The sequence below is a fragment of the Amblyomma maculatum genome, chromosome 1 (genome assembly GCF_055883805.1).
Source record: "Amblyomma maculatum isolate TAMU_Amacu chromosome 1, ASM5588380v1, whole genome shotgun sequence".
Lineage (NCBI taxonomy): Eukaryota > Metazoa > Arthropoda > Arachnida > Ixodida > Ixodidae > Amblyomma > Amblyomma maculatum.
This window is the reverse complement of record NC_139344.1, coordinates 312,611,285-312,628,267: the sequence shown is the minus strand read 5'-3', so window position 1 is coordinate 312,628,267 and position 16,983 is coordinate 312,611,285.

Sequence of the window (16,983 nt, the reverse complement as noted above, 5' to 3'; positions counted from 1 at the left end):
TGCGATACGGGTTTGGATACTACGGAGTCTAATATCACATACCTGGTGCGATTCCACTCTTAACTGCACGTCGACACAAAGAACCTTAGCTAGAAGTTTGTAATCTATACATTACAGATGAAAACTGGATGATACCCTTCAAATAATATAATAATAATAATAATTGGTTCACAGGAAGGGAAAGGCGCAGTATCTGTCACACTTGCTCTGTGGACACCTGATCCGCGCCGAAAGGGAAGGGAGGGATGTGAGAGTGAAAGTGGAAAGAGAGAAAGGGGAGCCGTAGTGGAGGGCTACGGAGTAATTTCGACCACCTGGGGATCTTTAACGTGCGCTGACATCGCACCTCCATCGAAATGCAGCCGCCGCGGTCGGGATCGAGCCCGGGAACTCCGGCACAGTAGTCGGGCGTCTCACCACTGCACCACCCCGGCGGGGCACCCTTCAAATGTCTAAGACCCTTGAAATGTCTTCAATCGATTAGTGTCTGCGTTTTTTGGTATTGATACAGTATGTCCAGAAAACTGTTCTAACCTTGAAATTGTGCAGGATGTGGAGGTAATCGGAAAAGTTCGATAAAGTGGGCACAGGATGGTGAGGTCGTAAGGAAGAAGTCCATCAACAAATTAGCGGTGAGAGGAAAGGTAGAAAAATTTCGGATATCGCTACGGAACAGATATTCAGATTTAATCGAGGAAGACGACCTTACTGTAGAAACAAAGCATGATAATTTCAGAGATATCATTACTGAGTGTGTGATAGAACTGGGTTGTAGGATAGTTAGACAGGATACCGATAAGCTATCTAAGACTAAAATTTGAATAAGAGACGCCAAAGTATATGAAAGCCTCCAACCCAACGGACAGGATAGAACTGGCATAGCTATGAAAAGTAATCAATAGGTGCAAAGTGTCCGGCATAAGGAAGTGTAACATGGAAAAATCGATCATGATCTTAGAACGGTGGCAGCCTTAAAGCGGCGAAGAGGAAATTAGGCATAGACAATTAAAATTCAGATGTGTGAGCTAAATCGGGCAATGCCACCACTAATATGGATAAGATATTCAAAGTAGCCCAAGAATTCTATACTGGTCTACGCAGTAGCACGAAGTAGTCAGGATAATAACAAGATTGGCAGCTGTGAAGAGCGGTCAGACGTTCCATCAGGCACGAAGAACGAGGTAAAGAAAGATTTGAAGCTATGAAAAGGGGGAAAACAGCTGGGGAGGATCAGGTAACTACAACCTCGTTTAAGGTGGGGGAGGGGATATCCTTTACGTACAAGATATTTACTAAGGTAATCGATAATAGATTCTGGGCAACCAATTTATCAATCAGGTTTTCGGAAGGGGTCGGAAAGGATCCATCATATCTATACCATCAACCATGTGATAGAAAAATGCTCCGAATATAACCAGCCCCTATACATAGCAATCATTTATTACGAAAAAGCTCAGGAAGGGACGAGGAAAACGAGACGGGACAAGTGCCATGCTTGTCCTATCTCCGTCCTCCGTTCTTCCTGCGCTATGCTTCCCGAATAACGATGCTTTACTAACCTGCCCAAGCCTATTTCCTTTTACGAGAAAGCATTTGACTCAGTCGAAACAGTCATGCAGGCCTTGCAAAATCATAGTGCAGATGAGCCATATGAAATAGTACTGAAAGATATCTTTAGTGGCTGCACAGAAACCATAGCTCTCCCTAAAGGGAGTAATAAAAGTCTCACCAATAAAGCCTTTAGGCAAAGAAACATGAAAACCACCAAAAATATTGGTGTCGGCGCTAGGTTTTGATCCCAGTACATGTCTCGTACACCACCGCATACTCAGGACTCAACTCCTGTGCCAGTCGACACCCCTGTGCACCGTACTAGCCGAAGGAATCAAGGCCTGCCCCCTGAGCACGGGCCGTTGCAGTTCAACACCGCAGGCGCCCCTCGACCGGCTATGCAAGGAGCTCCAACTTACTACACCCTGCAAAATCCACGACTGCCTCAGCCCTTCCACGGCAATCAGAGCGAAGACGTCGAAGACTGGCTTATCCAATTTGAACGGGTCGCCTCGTTTAATCAGTGGGACGACGCCGCCAAGCTTCGAAATGTCTTCTTCAGCCTGGAAGATGGCGCTACTTGGTACGAGAACCGAGAAGACGCCCTAACATCATGGCGCGAGTTCTGCCGACGAATTCGTGAGACCTATACCAGCGCGGATCGGCGAGAACGCGCAGAAAGGGCTCTACAGTCTCGTATACAGATGCCAAGTGAGACTGTGACCATGTATGTGGAGGACATGACCCGGCTCTTCCGACGTTCTGACCCGGCCATGACCGAAGACAAAAAGGTGCGCCACCTTGTGCACGGTATTAAAGAGCAACTGTTCGCTGGCCTCGTGCGTAATCCACCACCGACGGTTGCCGAGTTTCTTTCGGAAGCTGTCACAATAGAGAGGATGCTCCAGCAGCGGTCTACCACTTACGACAGGCCGGTGGTCGCCGCTTCGGTTGTGGAGCCGTTTTCGGCCTTCGGGGCTACCCCGAACCTACGCGACATCATCCGCTCAGTTGTACGCGAAGAGCTCCAGAAGCTTTTCGGTGCTTCACAGCCGATGGTCGGCGCTGTAGCTAGTATTGTCCGCGAAGAGCTTCAAGCGTTGAAGCCCTCGGTAGCGTCCGCTGATCCACAACCTTTCCCCACGCACACACTGAGCCGTTCGTCGACAACCGACGACCACCCCAGCGGAAGGCGGACCTGTGGCGCGCCCCAAATCGCCAGCGCCTGTGCTTCTATTGCGAGGAGCCAGGTCATCTCTATCGCCAGTGCCCCTATCGACACCTTGGACTTCACGGATTTCCCATCGACATGCGTCACCCTCCAATAGGCCAAAGACCCCGAGAGATTGAAGACTACTTAGCTCAGCAGCGCATGGCGCCAACTTCTCAGCGGCAGTCACGATCCACGTCCCCACGCCGACCATCGCCGCAGCCCGGATCATCCTAGACGGCGCAGCGACGCTCGCCAAGTCCCCACCGGGAAAACTAAAGACAGCGAGCGACCTCCGGGGGCGAGGCCGCTTGCAATCGACGTGACGAAGACCCCCTGACAAGGAGACCTGTGAGCGATCTGGATTTTACGGCACCGACGACAGTTCCTACGCATGAACATCGACTCTCGCTGAACATACCCGTGCTTCTCGACAGCCATAAGGTTAGCGCATTGGTGGACACTGGCGTGGATTTTTCGATTATAGGCGGGAATCTAGCAGCGCTTCTTAAAAAAGTCATGACACCATGGTCGGGCACGCAGATTCGCATCGCTGGCGGACATGTCGTAACTCATAGTGGCCTGTGCACGGCACGAGTTCAAATTCGCAGCTCCACGTTTATTGTAAGCTGCCTCGTTATACCTGACTGCTCCCGTGACGTTATCCTTGGAGTTGATTTTCTCCGAGAGTATGGAGCTATTATCGATCTCCGGAAGCGCACAGTGACATTTTCAACCGAGAAAGCTGCTGATACTGACACCAAGAATCGCCAACGCCGCACCGCCCTTCGAATTTCCGCCCAGAGCGTTTCGATTCCGCCACGCGCCAGTGTTTTTGTGACTGTTACTTGCGACGAACTGCGTGACGGGCATGCGGTCGCGGAAGGCAACCAGTCACTTTTGCTCACCCACGGCATCTGTACAGCGCGCAGCCTCATCCACCTCCGCGACGGCCGGTCTGATCTCCTGGTGACTAACTTCACCAACGAACCCCGGAATCTTTTTCATGCTACTGCCATCGCGTTTGCTGACTCCTTAGCGGATGTTTCTGAATGTTTTACGTTTGGGGCTGTTAGCACTGTGCAGCCCCCACTTGACCGTCTTGATATTAGTCCGGATCTCTCGGACACACAGAATCGTGAGCTACGTGCCCTCCTACTAGAGTTCAGCACTTGTTTTGCGTCCTCATCGAAAGTACAGCAAACGCCTCTCGTGAAGCATCGCATCATTACTCCTGACGACGCCCGCCCTATCCGCCAGCAGCCGTACCGTATCTCAACGACGGAACGTGAAGCGATTCAGACATAAGTTCAAGAGATGCTTTGTGATGGGGTCATACAACCTTCCAACCGCCCGTGGTCATCCCCTGTCGTGCTGGTAAAGAAAAAAGATGGGACCCTTCGCTTCTGTGTCGATTATCGAAAGTTGAATGCCATCACTAAAAAAGACGTCTACCCGCTGCCCCGTATCGACGATTCGCTCGACAAGCTTCGTCGCGCCCAGTACTTCTCCTCCACTGACTTGAAGAGCGGGTACTGACAGATTGAGGTCGATGAGCGGGACCGCGAAAAAACAGCTTTTGTCACCCCAGATGGACTGTACGAGTTCAAAGTGCTGCCTTTTGGCCTATGTTCAGCGCCGGCTACTTTTCAGCGCATGATGGACACCGTCCTCGCCGGCCTCAAATGGCAAATCTGCTTAGTCTATCTTGACGACGTTGTCGTATTCTCTGAAACATTTGAAGAACACCTCGAACGCCTGCGCGCGATGCCCTCCGGTCAGCTGACTTGACGCTCAAGCCCGAGAAGTGCCACTTTGGCTACAAAGAGTTGAAGTTTCTTGGTCACCTTGTGAGTGCCGCAGGCGTTAGGCCAGACTCCGACAAGACTTCTGCTGTCGCCAAATTTCCCGTTCCTGCAAACAAGAGAAGTTTGAAACGCTTCCTGGGTATCTGCACGTACTACCGCCGCTTCATCGCCGATTTTTCCAAAGTTGCCGCCCCCCTGACTCGCCTCACGCGCGATGATACACAGTTCGTGTGGGGCGCCGAGCAACAAGAGGCTTTTGCGGAGCTGCGCAGCCGACTGCAAACAAGCCCTGTTCTTGCGCACTGTCATGAAGACGCTGGCTACCGAAGTCCCCACCGACGCCAGCAATATCGGCCTTGGCGCTGTACTCGTTCAACACCAAGCTGGCGTCAAAAGGTAATAGCGTATGCCAGCCGCACACTCTCCCGCGCCGAGACAAACTACTCCACTACGGAAAATGAATGCCTTGCGGTTGTAGAAGAACGGCTGATTGGGCGAGTTGGTGAACCATGATGGACAGTAATGTAAAGTGCGCAAAAAGACGAGACAAAAAGGAGAAGTGGACAACAACAGCGCAGAACGCTGTCGTTGTCCACTTCTCCTTTTTGTCTCGTCTTTTTGCGCACTTTACATTACTGCCTTGCGGTTGTGTGGGCAACCATGAAATTTAGGCCTTACCTCTACGGCCGCCAGTTTAAAGTTGTCACCGATCATCATTCCTTGTGCTGGCTGGCTAACCTCCGCGACCCATCGGGGCGCCTAGCACGATGGAGTCTTCGCCTCCAAGAATTTGAGTACACCATTGTGTATAAATCTGGCCAGAAGCACGAAGATGCTGACGCGGTGTCGCGCGCACCCGTCAGTTTAGTCGATGAGATCACGGACGATGAGAGCGGTTTTCTTGGACTGGTGAGTGCTTCAGACATAATGACCCGACAGCGAGCTGACTCGGACCTTCGACCTGTCGTTGACCACCTGCAGGGTCGCGCTGCTGATATCCCTCGGCAATTTGCTCGGAACCTGTCTGCTTTCTGTGTCCGGAATGGCGTTCTATACAAACAGAACTCTAGCACTGTTGACCGAGCGTTCCTCCTCGTAGTGCCAGCCGACCTCCGTGCCGATATCCTTTTTGCTTGCCATGATGAGCCCACCTCTGACCACTTGAGCTTCGCACGCGCACTCGCCCGAGTTCGTCAAGCCTATTATTGGCCTAAACTTGCTGACGCCGTTCATCGCTACGTCAGAGGCTGTCGTGAGTACCAACGTCGAAAGGCGCCACCTCTCAAGCCAGCGGGTTTGCTCCAACCTATTGCGCCTCCCCGAACACCGTCTGACCAAATCGGCATCGACCTTCTGGGCCCATTTCCGCTGACATCGGTCGGTAACAAATGGATTATAGTCGCGACCGACTATCTCACACGGTATGCTGAAACCAAGGCGGGTGAAGCGTGGCACGTCATCTGAGATCGCCCAGTTTTTTATGCAGCAAATCGTGTTGCGCCATGGCGCACCGTCCCAAGTAATCACCGATCGAAGCACGCCGTTTACGGCACAACTTACGCACGACGTATTTGAGCTGAGTCACACGAGCCATCGCAAAACCACTGCTTATCACCCACAGACGTATGGCCTCACGGAGAGACTCAATAAAACGATCGCCGACATTATTGCAATGTACTCCCCAGCACAAGACTTGGGACGAGATTCTCCCGTACGTCACATATGCCTACAACACTGCCATCCAAGAGACTACGCGTTTTACGCCATTTCGCCTGCTCTATGGACGCGACGTTCAGACGATGTTAGATGCCATGCTTCCGTGCTGCACGGATAATCCTCTCATCCCAGATGCTGAGCAGTTTGCTTAGCGCGCCGAGGAAGCACGTCAACTTACCCGCATCCACATTCAGCAACAACAGGGAAAGGATACGCGTCGCTACAACCTCCGTCATTGACACGTCACATACAACCAGGAGAGCAAGTTTGGGTGTGGACACCGGTGCGCCAGCCCGGCTTGTCTGAAAAACTGATGTCGCGATACTTTGGATCTTACAAGGTTCTGCGCCATGTCACAGAAGTGACATACGAAGTCCTTCCAGCGGGTACTGTGCAGACCTCGCGTCGGCAACCACGCTCCGAGGTGGTGCACGTTGTCCGCATGAAACCGTATTTCACGCAGTAATGTGCAGTGTACTATGCACTCGGTTAGTTGTGTAGGGCACCGCCTCCGTTTTATATTCGTTTTCTGTACTGACTTGCATCGCCCATCGCTATAATATATAAATTGGTTCACAGGAAGGGAAAGGCGCAGTAACTGTCACACTTGCTCTGTGGACACCCGAACCGCGCCGTAAGGGAAGGGAGGAAGGTGGGAGTGAAAGTGGAAAGAGAGAAAGGGGAGCCGTAGTGGAGGGCTACGGAGTAATTTCGACCACCTGGGGATCTTTAACGTGCGCTGACATCGCACAGCACACGACGCCTCTTCGTTTCGCCTCCATCGAAACGCAGCCGCCGCGGTCGGGTTCGAACCCGGGAACTCCGGCACAGTAGTCGGGCGTCTTACCACTGCACCACCCCGCGCGCCAGAGCACCATGTCGATCGCCGCAAGGCACGCGCACAAGCTCTTCACAAAAACTATGGCTTCCAGCCAGAGACCGTTTACGTAGACGCTGCCTCATACCCCTCCCGCCCAGCGTTCGCCCTCAGCGCTGTTTCCAACTCTTTGCAACTGGTCGCGGCCGGTACAACTTTTGCCGCCACTTCCCTGGAGGCGGAGGAGGCGGCGGTTGCCCTCGCCATAGCTACCACCCGAGCCACAACCATCTTTAGCGATTCTAAATCCGCCGTACGGAACTTCGCCCGCGGTCGGATCTCTACCCCAGCCTTCCGGTTCCTCGCCTCCCTCTCCCCACCCGAACACCCTATTCAACTAATATGGGTGCCCGCTCACACGGGTCACCCAGGCAACGAAGCAGCTCACTCTTTTGCTCGAGGATACGTCAGCCGAGCAGGGACTGCCACTGCCTGGGGAGATGCTCGCGAGCGCATGGTATCCTATCACGAAATCTCTCTCCATTACCGTGATCAACGAACCATCTACCCTCCTCCTCATAAATCTATGACTAAGCTACAACAGGTGACGTGGCGCCAGCTTCAGTCCCGTACATTCCCATCCCCCGCTTTCTTATCTTTGATCCATCCAGGACTGTTCTCGCCGCAGTGCACCCTGTGTGGGGCACCTAAAGCTGATTTTGAGCACATTATGATCAAATGCTCGGAATTCCACCCTCCAGCCACTTGGCAACTCTCCGACCTCGAGCGATGGGAGGCTGCGGTGTCCAGCTCTGACCCGGCCGTTCAAAAGCGGCTGACAGACTGGGCTTTGGGTGTCGCTGTGAAGCACCAGCTTTCGGCCACAACACGCAGCCAAGAGCCGACCCGTCATTAGAATGTAATCCCTTAAGGCTCCCAAATATAAAGTTTTTCACCACCACCACCACCACCCAGTCTGTGCGTTCGTTTTTTTTAGGAGGGGGAGTAATGCCACCTGGTGTCCTTGATGTTCTTAGGTGGCACCTGGAAGAAAAGGACGCCGAAGTTGTCTCGCGTGCTGTGCGCGGAACTTTGCCTGCTGGTTCAGCTCCGTCCCGTCGTCTTAGTCACGTCTAGCCCTGTTGTCCGTGACAATATTCACCGCTTGCTTACAGACAGTATTCGGAGACTTAGAATAGGAAAAGTTAGGGATAAATATTAAGGGAGCATGTGACTCGCTGATGTTTTTGCCTGCTAAGTAGCTCAGGGGACGAATAGCAAAAAATGAATAATGACCTGGGTAGTAAAGCAGAAAGGCAGGTCTGAAAATTGTATGCGGAAGACGTAATGATCAACAGGCTCAGAAAGGAACATCAGCTAGGAGCGTTGGAAGGCGAATATGTCTACAGGTAGTAATCCGGAACACGAAAGGGAAATAACGAGGCGAATAAGATTATGACAAAGCGCATTTGGCAAGTACTTGCAGATCTCGACTAGCAGCTTTCGCTCAAGGGGAAATATATAACAGTTGCATCTTACTCGCCTATGGTGCTGACACGTGAATGCTAACAAAAAAGGTTCTACTTAAGGACAGTTGGAAAGCAAAATGGGAGATGTAACGTTGAGAGAGAGGAAGCGAGTTATGGACATTATAGTCGAAATAAAGAAGAAAAGATGGGCAGGAGATGCAAGGGAAGATAACCGGTGGACGCTAATGGTAACAAATTGAATTCGAAGGCAGGGCTGGGGGAGGCAGAAAGTTAGGTGGATGGAGTTTGCAAGGCTCGAGTGGATGTAGATAGCACCGGACCAGGTAAATGAGAGTAATACTGGGAGTCCTTTGCCCTGCAGTAGGTGTAGTCTGGCTGATTATGATGATGACGATGATAATAATAATGGTGCCAGAATAGGAATACGAAGGTAGAAAACCAGCATAATCAGATGCCTGAAAAACATCCACCAAAGGCAAGGCGGCAGTATCTTATAGATTTCGCTAGTAATGCCATTCGGGCCAGGAAATTCCCGATTTTGCTGTTCAGAAATCACAGATTTAATCTCTTGCAAAGGGATATGTCTCTAAATTACAGCACGCTGCTCATCGTCTAATTGAAGAAAAGCATCGAGCAAGCAGCTATCATCTGATCTCCCATTTTGACTTGCACAGCTGTCAATTAGCTTCCGAGAATAATCAAAGAAAAAAAAAAGCTAGAATTCTAGGTGCATCTCTGTACATGGAATCACCATACTGAATTTCTAATAGTTCCTTCGCAAGCGCAATCTGCCTCTCATCGCTCAGGGCTCGTCGAGATGGTTGTTCATCGGGAAACATTTTCGATACCTTATTAAGGCCCACTTATATCTCTCGCTTGCAAACTGTTGAATAGCGTTACTTATTTCCCTTCATAGACACTTCTGTCTAGCTCTTGTAGATCAATTAAAGTACGCCCTACCTCACGAAGGTGATGTCTCTTAAGGAATGCGATCCTTGCTCAAGTTTCCAAACCCAAATTCTAATCTCCTGTTTAATTAAGTCCTACTTTTGAAAAAAACAACAACAAAGATCCAGAGAGATCAATGCACAGCTCTGTGTTTTTCAAGCAAGTAGTTTTAAGAATCCATCTGAGAGGAGAGTTATTCATTTTCCACGGCTCGTATGGATCGACTGAACTTTCCTATTTGAACAGGTACTGCTTACTTACCTATTACTGATCACTTAGTGCTGCTAATTTAGCATTTGACTAGAGCTTTGTTGACGTTGGACAAGGTAAATACAATAATATCGATGTTGCTCAATTATTTTTATTGTTCTTATAGTGCTCGGCTTGACAGGATTTACGTCTTACCAGACACGTTAACCGCCGTTTTTGGTTACTGTTTCCGCCCATACTATTGCCGCAGACGATCACGCCTCGTGTAAGACTATAGTGCCCACTGTAGTAAGACTGCAACACACTCTCGCACTTTTGCAGTAAATATAGTCGTCTTCGCACCGCTCCCTCATTCAAACTAGGCCATACACGTAGCCATCCGCCCGAGTGCGGCGATGTTAGCTTGAGTAGTGTAGGGCGAATCCACAAGGCATCATCATCATCATAATCATAATCGTCAGCCGGATTGTACCCACTGCATGGTGAAGGCGTCTTCCAGTTTCCGTCAATTAACCCAGTCCTGTGCTAGCTGTATCCACTTGACCCCTGCGAACTTCTTAACCTCATCCATCTAACTAATTTTCTGCCGCCCCTGCCACGCTTTCCTTCCTTTGGAATCCAATTGGCTACTCTTACAGACCATCGATTATCCTCTCTTCGCAATACATGTCCTGCCCATGCCCGTTTCTTGTTTCGACTAGAATGCGAGTAGCTGGAGTTATTTCTCTGGCCCACTCTGCGCGTCTCCTATCTTAACGTTACGCCTACCATTTTCCGTTCGATAGCCCTCTGCGTAGCTTTCAACTTAAGTGAAACCCTTTTCGTTAACATCCATGTTTCAGCCTCACGGGTGAGTACCGGTAGGATGTAACTGTTATACACTTTCCTCTTGAGCGATACCGGTAAGCTGCTGGTCATAATGTGTGAGTACCTTCCAAATGCGCTCCATTACAACATTATTCTCCTAGTTATTTCCCTTTCGTGTTCCGGATCTGCGGTTAATGCCTATCTTAAGTAGACATATTCCCCTACTAGTTCCAGTGCTTGGCTACTTATTATAAAAACTGCTGTTCCTTTCCAGGCTGTTCAACATTACCATAGTCGCCTGCATATTAATCTGTAGTTCTCGCTTTCTACTTTTCCTGTCTAGATCATTAATCAGCAGTTGCATTTGGTGCCCCGTGTTACTTAACAAGGCAATGTCATCACCTAATCGTAGATTGCAGATATATTCTTCATTGACCCTGATGCCTAACTGCTTCCACTCCATCTCCTTGAATACACCCTCTAAGCAAGCTTTAAATAGCACTATGGCGATCGTGTTTCCTTGCCTAACAACTTTCTTAAGTGGAATTTTATGACTTTCTTTATGCAGAACTATGGCTGCTGTGCAGCCACTAAGACATATTCCAGTACTTTCACATATGGCTCACCTACACTCTGACGTCGCAATGCCTGCATGACAGCTGAATATTCGGCCGAGCCAAATGCTTTCTTGTAGTCAATGAATGCCGTGTATAAGGGCTGGTTATATTCCGAGTACTCTTCTATTATCTGGTTGATATTATGGGCATAATCTATGGCAGAGTACTCGTTCCAGAAACCTTCTTGATCCTCTGGTTGATTAAAGCCTAAGGTTGTTCTGATCCTATTAGCGATTGCCTTAGTAAATACCTTATGTATGTAACGGAGAGCAAGCTGATTGGTCTAATTTTTCAAGTCTTTTGCGTCCCCTTTCTCATGAGTTAAGATAATGTTAGCGTTCTTCTATGATTTCGGTACCTTCGAAGTCATCAGGCATTGTGTATACAGGGCGGCCAGTTTTTCTAACACGATATCCCTTCCATCCTTCAAAAAAATCTTTAGTTATCTGATCCTACCCGGCCCCCCTTTTTGATAGCTTTTTTAACCTCGTCCTTCGTTACTGGCAGAACATCTCATTGATAATCTCAGTTTCATCCTGACTACCTTGGATACTATAGAGGTCCGTCCCTTGATTATCTTGTAGACATTGCTCGTCGCTCATTTCCTCTCTACCGCTTTCAGGCTACGACCATTCTTAAGATGTTGTACTTACTTTTGTCGGCCAACTTTTTTCATTTTTTTTTTCATTTATTCCACCTTAAGGGCCCGAAGGCATTACATAAGGGGGGGCAGGCTACAGATTTTAACATATTATGAACGTTACAAAAAAGATAAAGCAAATACAACCCAAACAAATACAAGTACAAGAAAAAAAGAACAAGCAGGGGAACATGTCGTGAACGATGTAAAAAAAAAAGATAAAGCAAATTACAGAGCAAACAAATACAAGTACAAGAAAAACAGAACAAGCAGGGGAAAACATTAAGAAAATATAAAAGGCTGAAAATAAGGCAGAGTGTCGTTCGTTCAGCTGGAATCGCTTATTAGCTTGTATGATTTTTCAGTTTATCGCGGAACTGTGTTTTATCTGTGCAGGTGACTATATTTTCAGGCAGGGAATTCCATAGGACTATTGCGTGGGGGAAGAACGAGCTATTCATTGCTAGGGTGCGGGTAGGAATGCGTGTCTGGCTGTGGTTTAGACGGGAAGATCTTCTTTGAGGCGTTGTTAGAAGCTCGTGTCTAGACCGTGGGTGATGATAGAATGTATGAAGAAGGCACAAACGAGATGCGAGGGACGGTAGCTCGAGGTATTTCTTTAATGAAGTGCATCGTTTAGAATATGTCGATGTGATGAACCGCGCAGCGCGATTTTGAATGGCTTCGATGCTAGCGGCGTGGTAAGCTTGTGACGGATTCCAAATAGCTGACGCGTATTCAAATTTTGGTCTGATGAAAGTTAAATAAGCCAGTTTTTTCACTTCTGGTGATTAATAGCTTAAATTACGTCGCATGTAGCCCAGGGTGCGCGAAGCCTCGGAACAGATAGTTTCGATATGTTTTGTCCAAGATAGCGATGGTGCAGACCAAGATATGATGTTGCGTGGGTAACCGGGGAAGAATTCAGATAGTACGTAAAATTAGTCGGGGTATAGAGGCGGGAAAATTTCATGACCTTGCATTTGTCGGTATTTAAAGGCATGAGCCAGGTGTCGCACCAAAGTGTGATAACGTTCAGGTCATGTTGGAGCGCGCATGTGTCATCTTGGTTGATTATGATGCGGTATACGACGCAGTCGTCAGCGAATAATCTCAGGTTAGATTTGATGTTAGAAGGCAGGTCATTGATGTATATTAGGAACAATACAGGAGACAGGCCGGCACCCCGAGGAACACCTGATGTTACGCTAGAGAGAGAAGAGTTATAATTGTTAGCACATGTAAATTGTACGCGCCCTTTTAAGAAGTGTTCTACCCACGATAGCAATTTTTGTGATACTCCAATGCTGGATAGTTTAAGCAATAAATGATTATGGGAGACATGGTCAAACGCCTTCGAGAAATCTAAAAAGATGGAATCAATCTGATAATGGTCGTCCATGTACTGTAATAAGTCGTGAGTAAATTCGGCTAGTTGTGTCTCACATGAAAGTAGCTCTCGAAAACCGTGCTGCTGAGGATAAAAGTAATTAATTGACTGAAGGTGTGCCATGAGGTTAGATGCTATGATACGTTCAAGCAGCTTTGAGGGGACACTAGTAAGGGATATTGGACGATAGTTAAATGGGCTTGAGCGGTCACCTGATTTGAAAATTGGTATTTATGCGCGCTTTTTTCCAGTCATCCGGCACGTCACCAGTGTCGAGGGATTGTGAAAAACTTTTGTGTAGTATGCTGCTCGAGAGTGATTCCGTGTTTTTGAGCAATTTGCTGTTTATTTCGTCGGTTGAAAGCGGAAGTGAACTAATAAGGTGTGATATGCCCTCCGCATGTATCTCTATTTCTTTCATCGGTTGTGAATCAATGACGGGCGTGTGATTGACAGAAGTAATGTTGGTGGGAGTGAAAAATAGAAGTGAAATAATCATTTAATACGGAAGCACTACTCTCGGGTCCAATAGGGTCACCGCTGGAGTTTGTCAGTTCAATTTGGTTGGGTCGGGATTTATTCGATAGAAGACGCCAGAATTTGTTTGGGTTAGAACGAAGAATGGAAAGCAAGTCAGAGGTTTGGAATTTCTTCTTAGCCTCTGCAAGTTCATTTAGGTATTGTTTGACACATAAGTGGTATCGGTCCCATTTTTCAAGATTTTTACTTTCCTTTGCAGTCCTATAAAGACGTTTTTTACGGTTCAGAAGGGATTAGAGGCGTTTATTAAACCAGGGATTGTTATTGTCAGATTTTACAAGAATAGCAGGAATGTATTGATTTTTCAAGTTTACTAATGCGTTTTTATACAACTCCCAGTTAGCATTAACCGTGCGGGATAAATAAGATTTTTCGAAAGTAACGAAAAATTTTGCAAGTTTGCTATTGATAATTTCGAAGTTAGCTCTTTTATAATCTGTGATTAGTTTCCTTGATGGTGATCTTTTTTCCATTGATAATGATATGATTATGAAAAGAAGGCTATGATCACTGATCCCTGGTAGCAGATTTATAGTTGATACATTATCGGAGGTTGATGTGAGCAGGAGGTATAGTGTATCGTCACCTCTAGTGGGCCATGATATCAATTGTTGAAGGTAATGGTCCAGCACTAGTTCGATGAATTGCCTGGATTCGGCTGTAGCACCTTTTGAGACAGACAGAAGAGACCAGTTGATATTAGAGCTTATTGATTAGCTCTGATATGTCTGCCAGTTCCATTCTCTCTGTTGTGTTGGAGGCGTTCATACTTTGGTGTTTCTTAATCAAATGTTTCGTCTCCTTAGTTTACCGGCAACCTGGAAACAATTCTGCCGCCTACTTCTACCGCGCAATCCGTAATGATATCACTGAAATTATTGCTCATTGCTTCTAGGCTATTGTCGGCTTCCTCGGTTAGCACTGAATATATTCTGCAGTGAGAGCCTGAATTCCACTTTCCCCATTACCGCTAATTTGTTAATGAACTTCTTCCTCACTAATCTGCTTATTTCCCTCTTTAAATCCAGATTAAATCGAGACCTTACCGTCCTGTGGCCACTATATAGAACCTTTCCGCTTACCTCTAAATCTTGAACAATTCCAGGGTTTGAGTACAATATGAAGTCAATTTCATTCTTAGTCTCCCTGTTAGGGCTTTTCCCTGTCCACTTCCGGTTCTTCCGATTGCTGAAGAAGGTATTCATGATTCGTAAGTTAATGTGTCCAGCAAGCTCAACTAATACTTCCCCTCGGCTGTTCCTTAACCCAGTGCCATAGGTCCACACTTCCTGGCCTTCAGTTTTCTTTCTGCCTACCTTGCATTGAAGTCGTCCATCAGTACATACACGCGCGCACTCGCATGGGAGATTATACTGTGCTTTTATTTTCCCCATTGCTAACTCTACATCTTCGCAGAAGCTTTCGACTGCCTTGCCATCATGACTTGTACAACCTTCAGTTTACCCTGCTTATTAAGCTTAATTGCGATGCCTGCCACCCTCTTATTAATGCTATAGAATGCATCTATATTACCAGCTATATTCTTATTGACAAGGAAGCCTACTCCTAGTTCTCGTCTCTTCTGTAAATCTCGATAACACAGTACATGCCCACCCTTCAGTATATGCCTCAATTGGCCTCCTAACCTCACTAAGACCTATGATATCCTACTTCATATCCTCAAACAGCACGCCTCGCTAGGTAGGGTTCTAGCATTAAACAGTGACACAACTCGATGATTTCTCATTACTTCACCTAAGAAGACTTTAGTGCACCGCTAGGATTTTGTTAATGCGTAAACATTAAGTGGGTATGCCAACAAGTTCGTGTGGTCACGAGTTTATCCGCACGATTGCGCTCGAACGAAACGAGTTATAAGAAAAACAATGTTTTATTAGGGGATGAAAAAAATCTCGCTGGGGACCATTGGGTTAATTAGGTCATTAATAAGAGCCAATGAAGTTAATCAGGCGTCAATATAGCCGGGCGTGGTAATGATGACGTCCAAATGGCGCCACGTGGTACTCGAATTCCGGTGATATAGTCCTAACTTTCGATGGCGGGAAATTTGAAATGTTTGAACATGAACGAGCGCGAAAAGGAGTGATTTGCGTGCACAAATTGCTGGGAAAGGTTAGAAAGCTTGTAAAAAGTTCTAACCAACCAACTGTAGTCTCAAAAATTCTGAAAACACTGCAGAATCAGCAGTGTAGAAGTGCGAAAGACTAAGTTGTTGTTGTGGCTGTAGGAAGAAGGAAAAGAAAATGCACGAGCCTGCTACTGGCTCTGTAGCTGAGCCACCTCCGCTGCCTCATGCGCACAGAAGAGAGAAAGTAGAGAAGAACAAAAAAAACAGTCGTCGTCCATCACCTAAGTGGTGGCGGGTGCAATGACAGCCCCCGCGGCGTTGGCCTACCGTCCCAGCCCCGTAGGACTGCTGCACACGGTACATCGCGCGCCCCATGTCGAACGCAACGAGCGTACTGTTGAACGCATCCAAGTTCATGGCATTCTATAATTGGTTTACAGGAAAGGAAAGGAGCAGTATCGATCACTCGAATAATCCCGCTGACACATCAGCAACACTCAGGCTTACGCATTTCTCCAGTGCAGATTCTGCAGTGTTCTCGGCTTTCTCCGCTTCGTGCTTGCACTTGCTCTTTACTTTGCTTGGCACTGCACTTGCGTGCTCGTTTCTGGCTAGCTTTCTTTGCCTATGTAATGATGCACGGTCAACAACAAATACACGCCAACAACCACGCCGTGATTGCTTTCACGTTAGGCACTCGGAAAATGATTCCTCGCGTCTGACGTTAATTAACGCCCTGCTCCTTGGCTACATCAAGACCCACCGAGCGTCGTGGTTGAGCGATCCGGAGGTTCATCAAGCTGCGCGCACAGGCGGAGATGAGTCGCGATGACAAGCGAGCAATAGAAGAGGCCCAAAAGAGTAGCGTCTGCAATTCGCTGCCTCACGCGCTGCTTTCGGCGCCGGCAAGCTGGTGGTCCTTGTTATAGACACCCGTGCCATTGTTCGGCATTTTTCCCTCTCTGTGTCTAGGCGCGAGACCCGCATTGTCCCAGGACGGACGGTGGCACAACTGCCTTCTTCCCCTGGACTGTCGAACCTGTTCATAACGGGGCCGCCGCTGCTGTTCTGCTTTCGACGGCGGCTGACAAGAACCTGTCATCGTTACAGCGTTTGCTATTCGCGCAGAGCCCGCGGTTTGGCGGTGTGC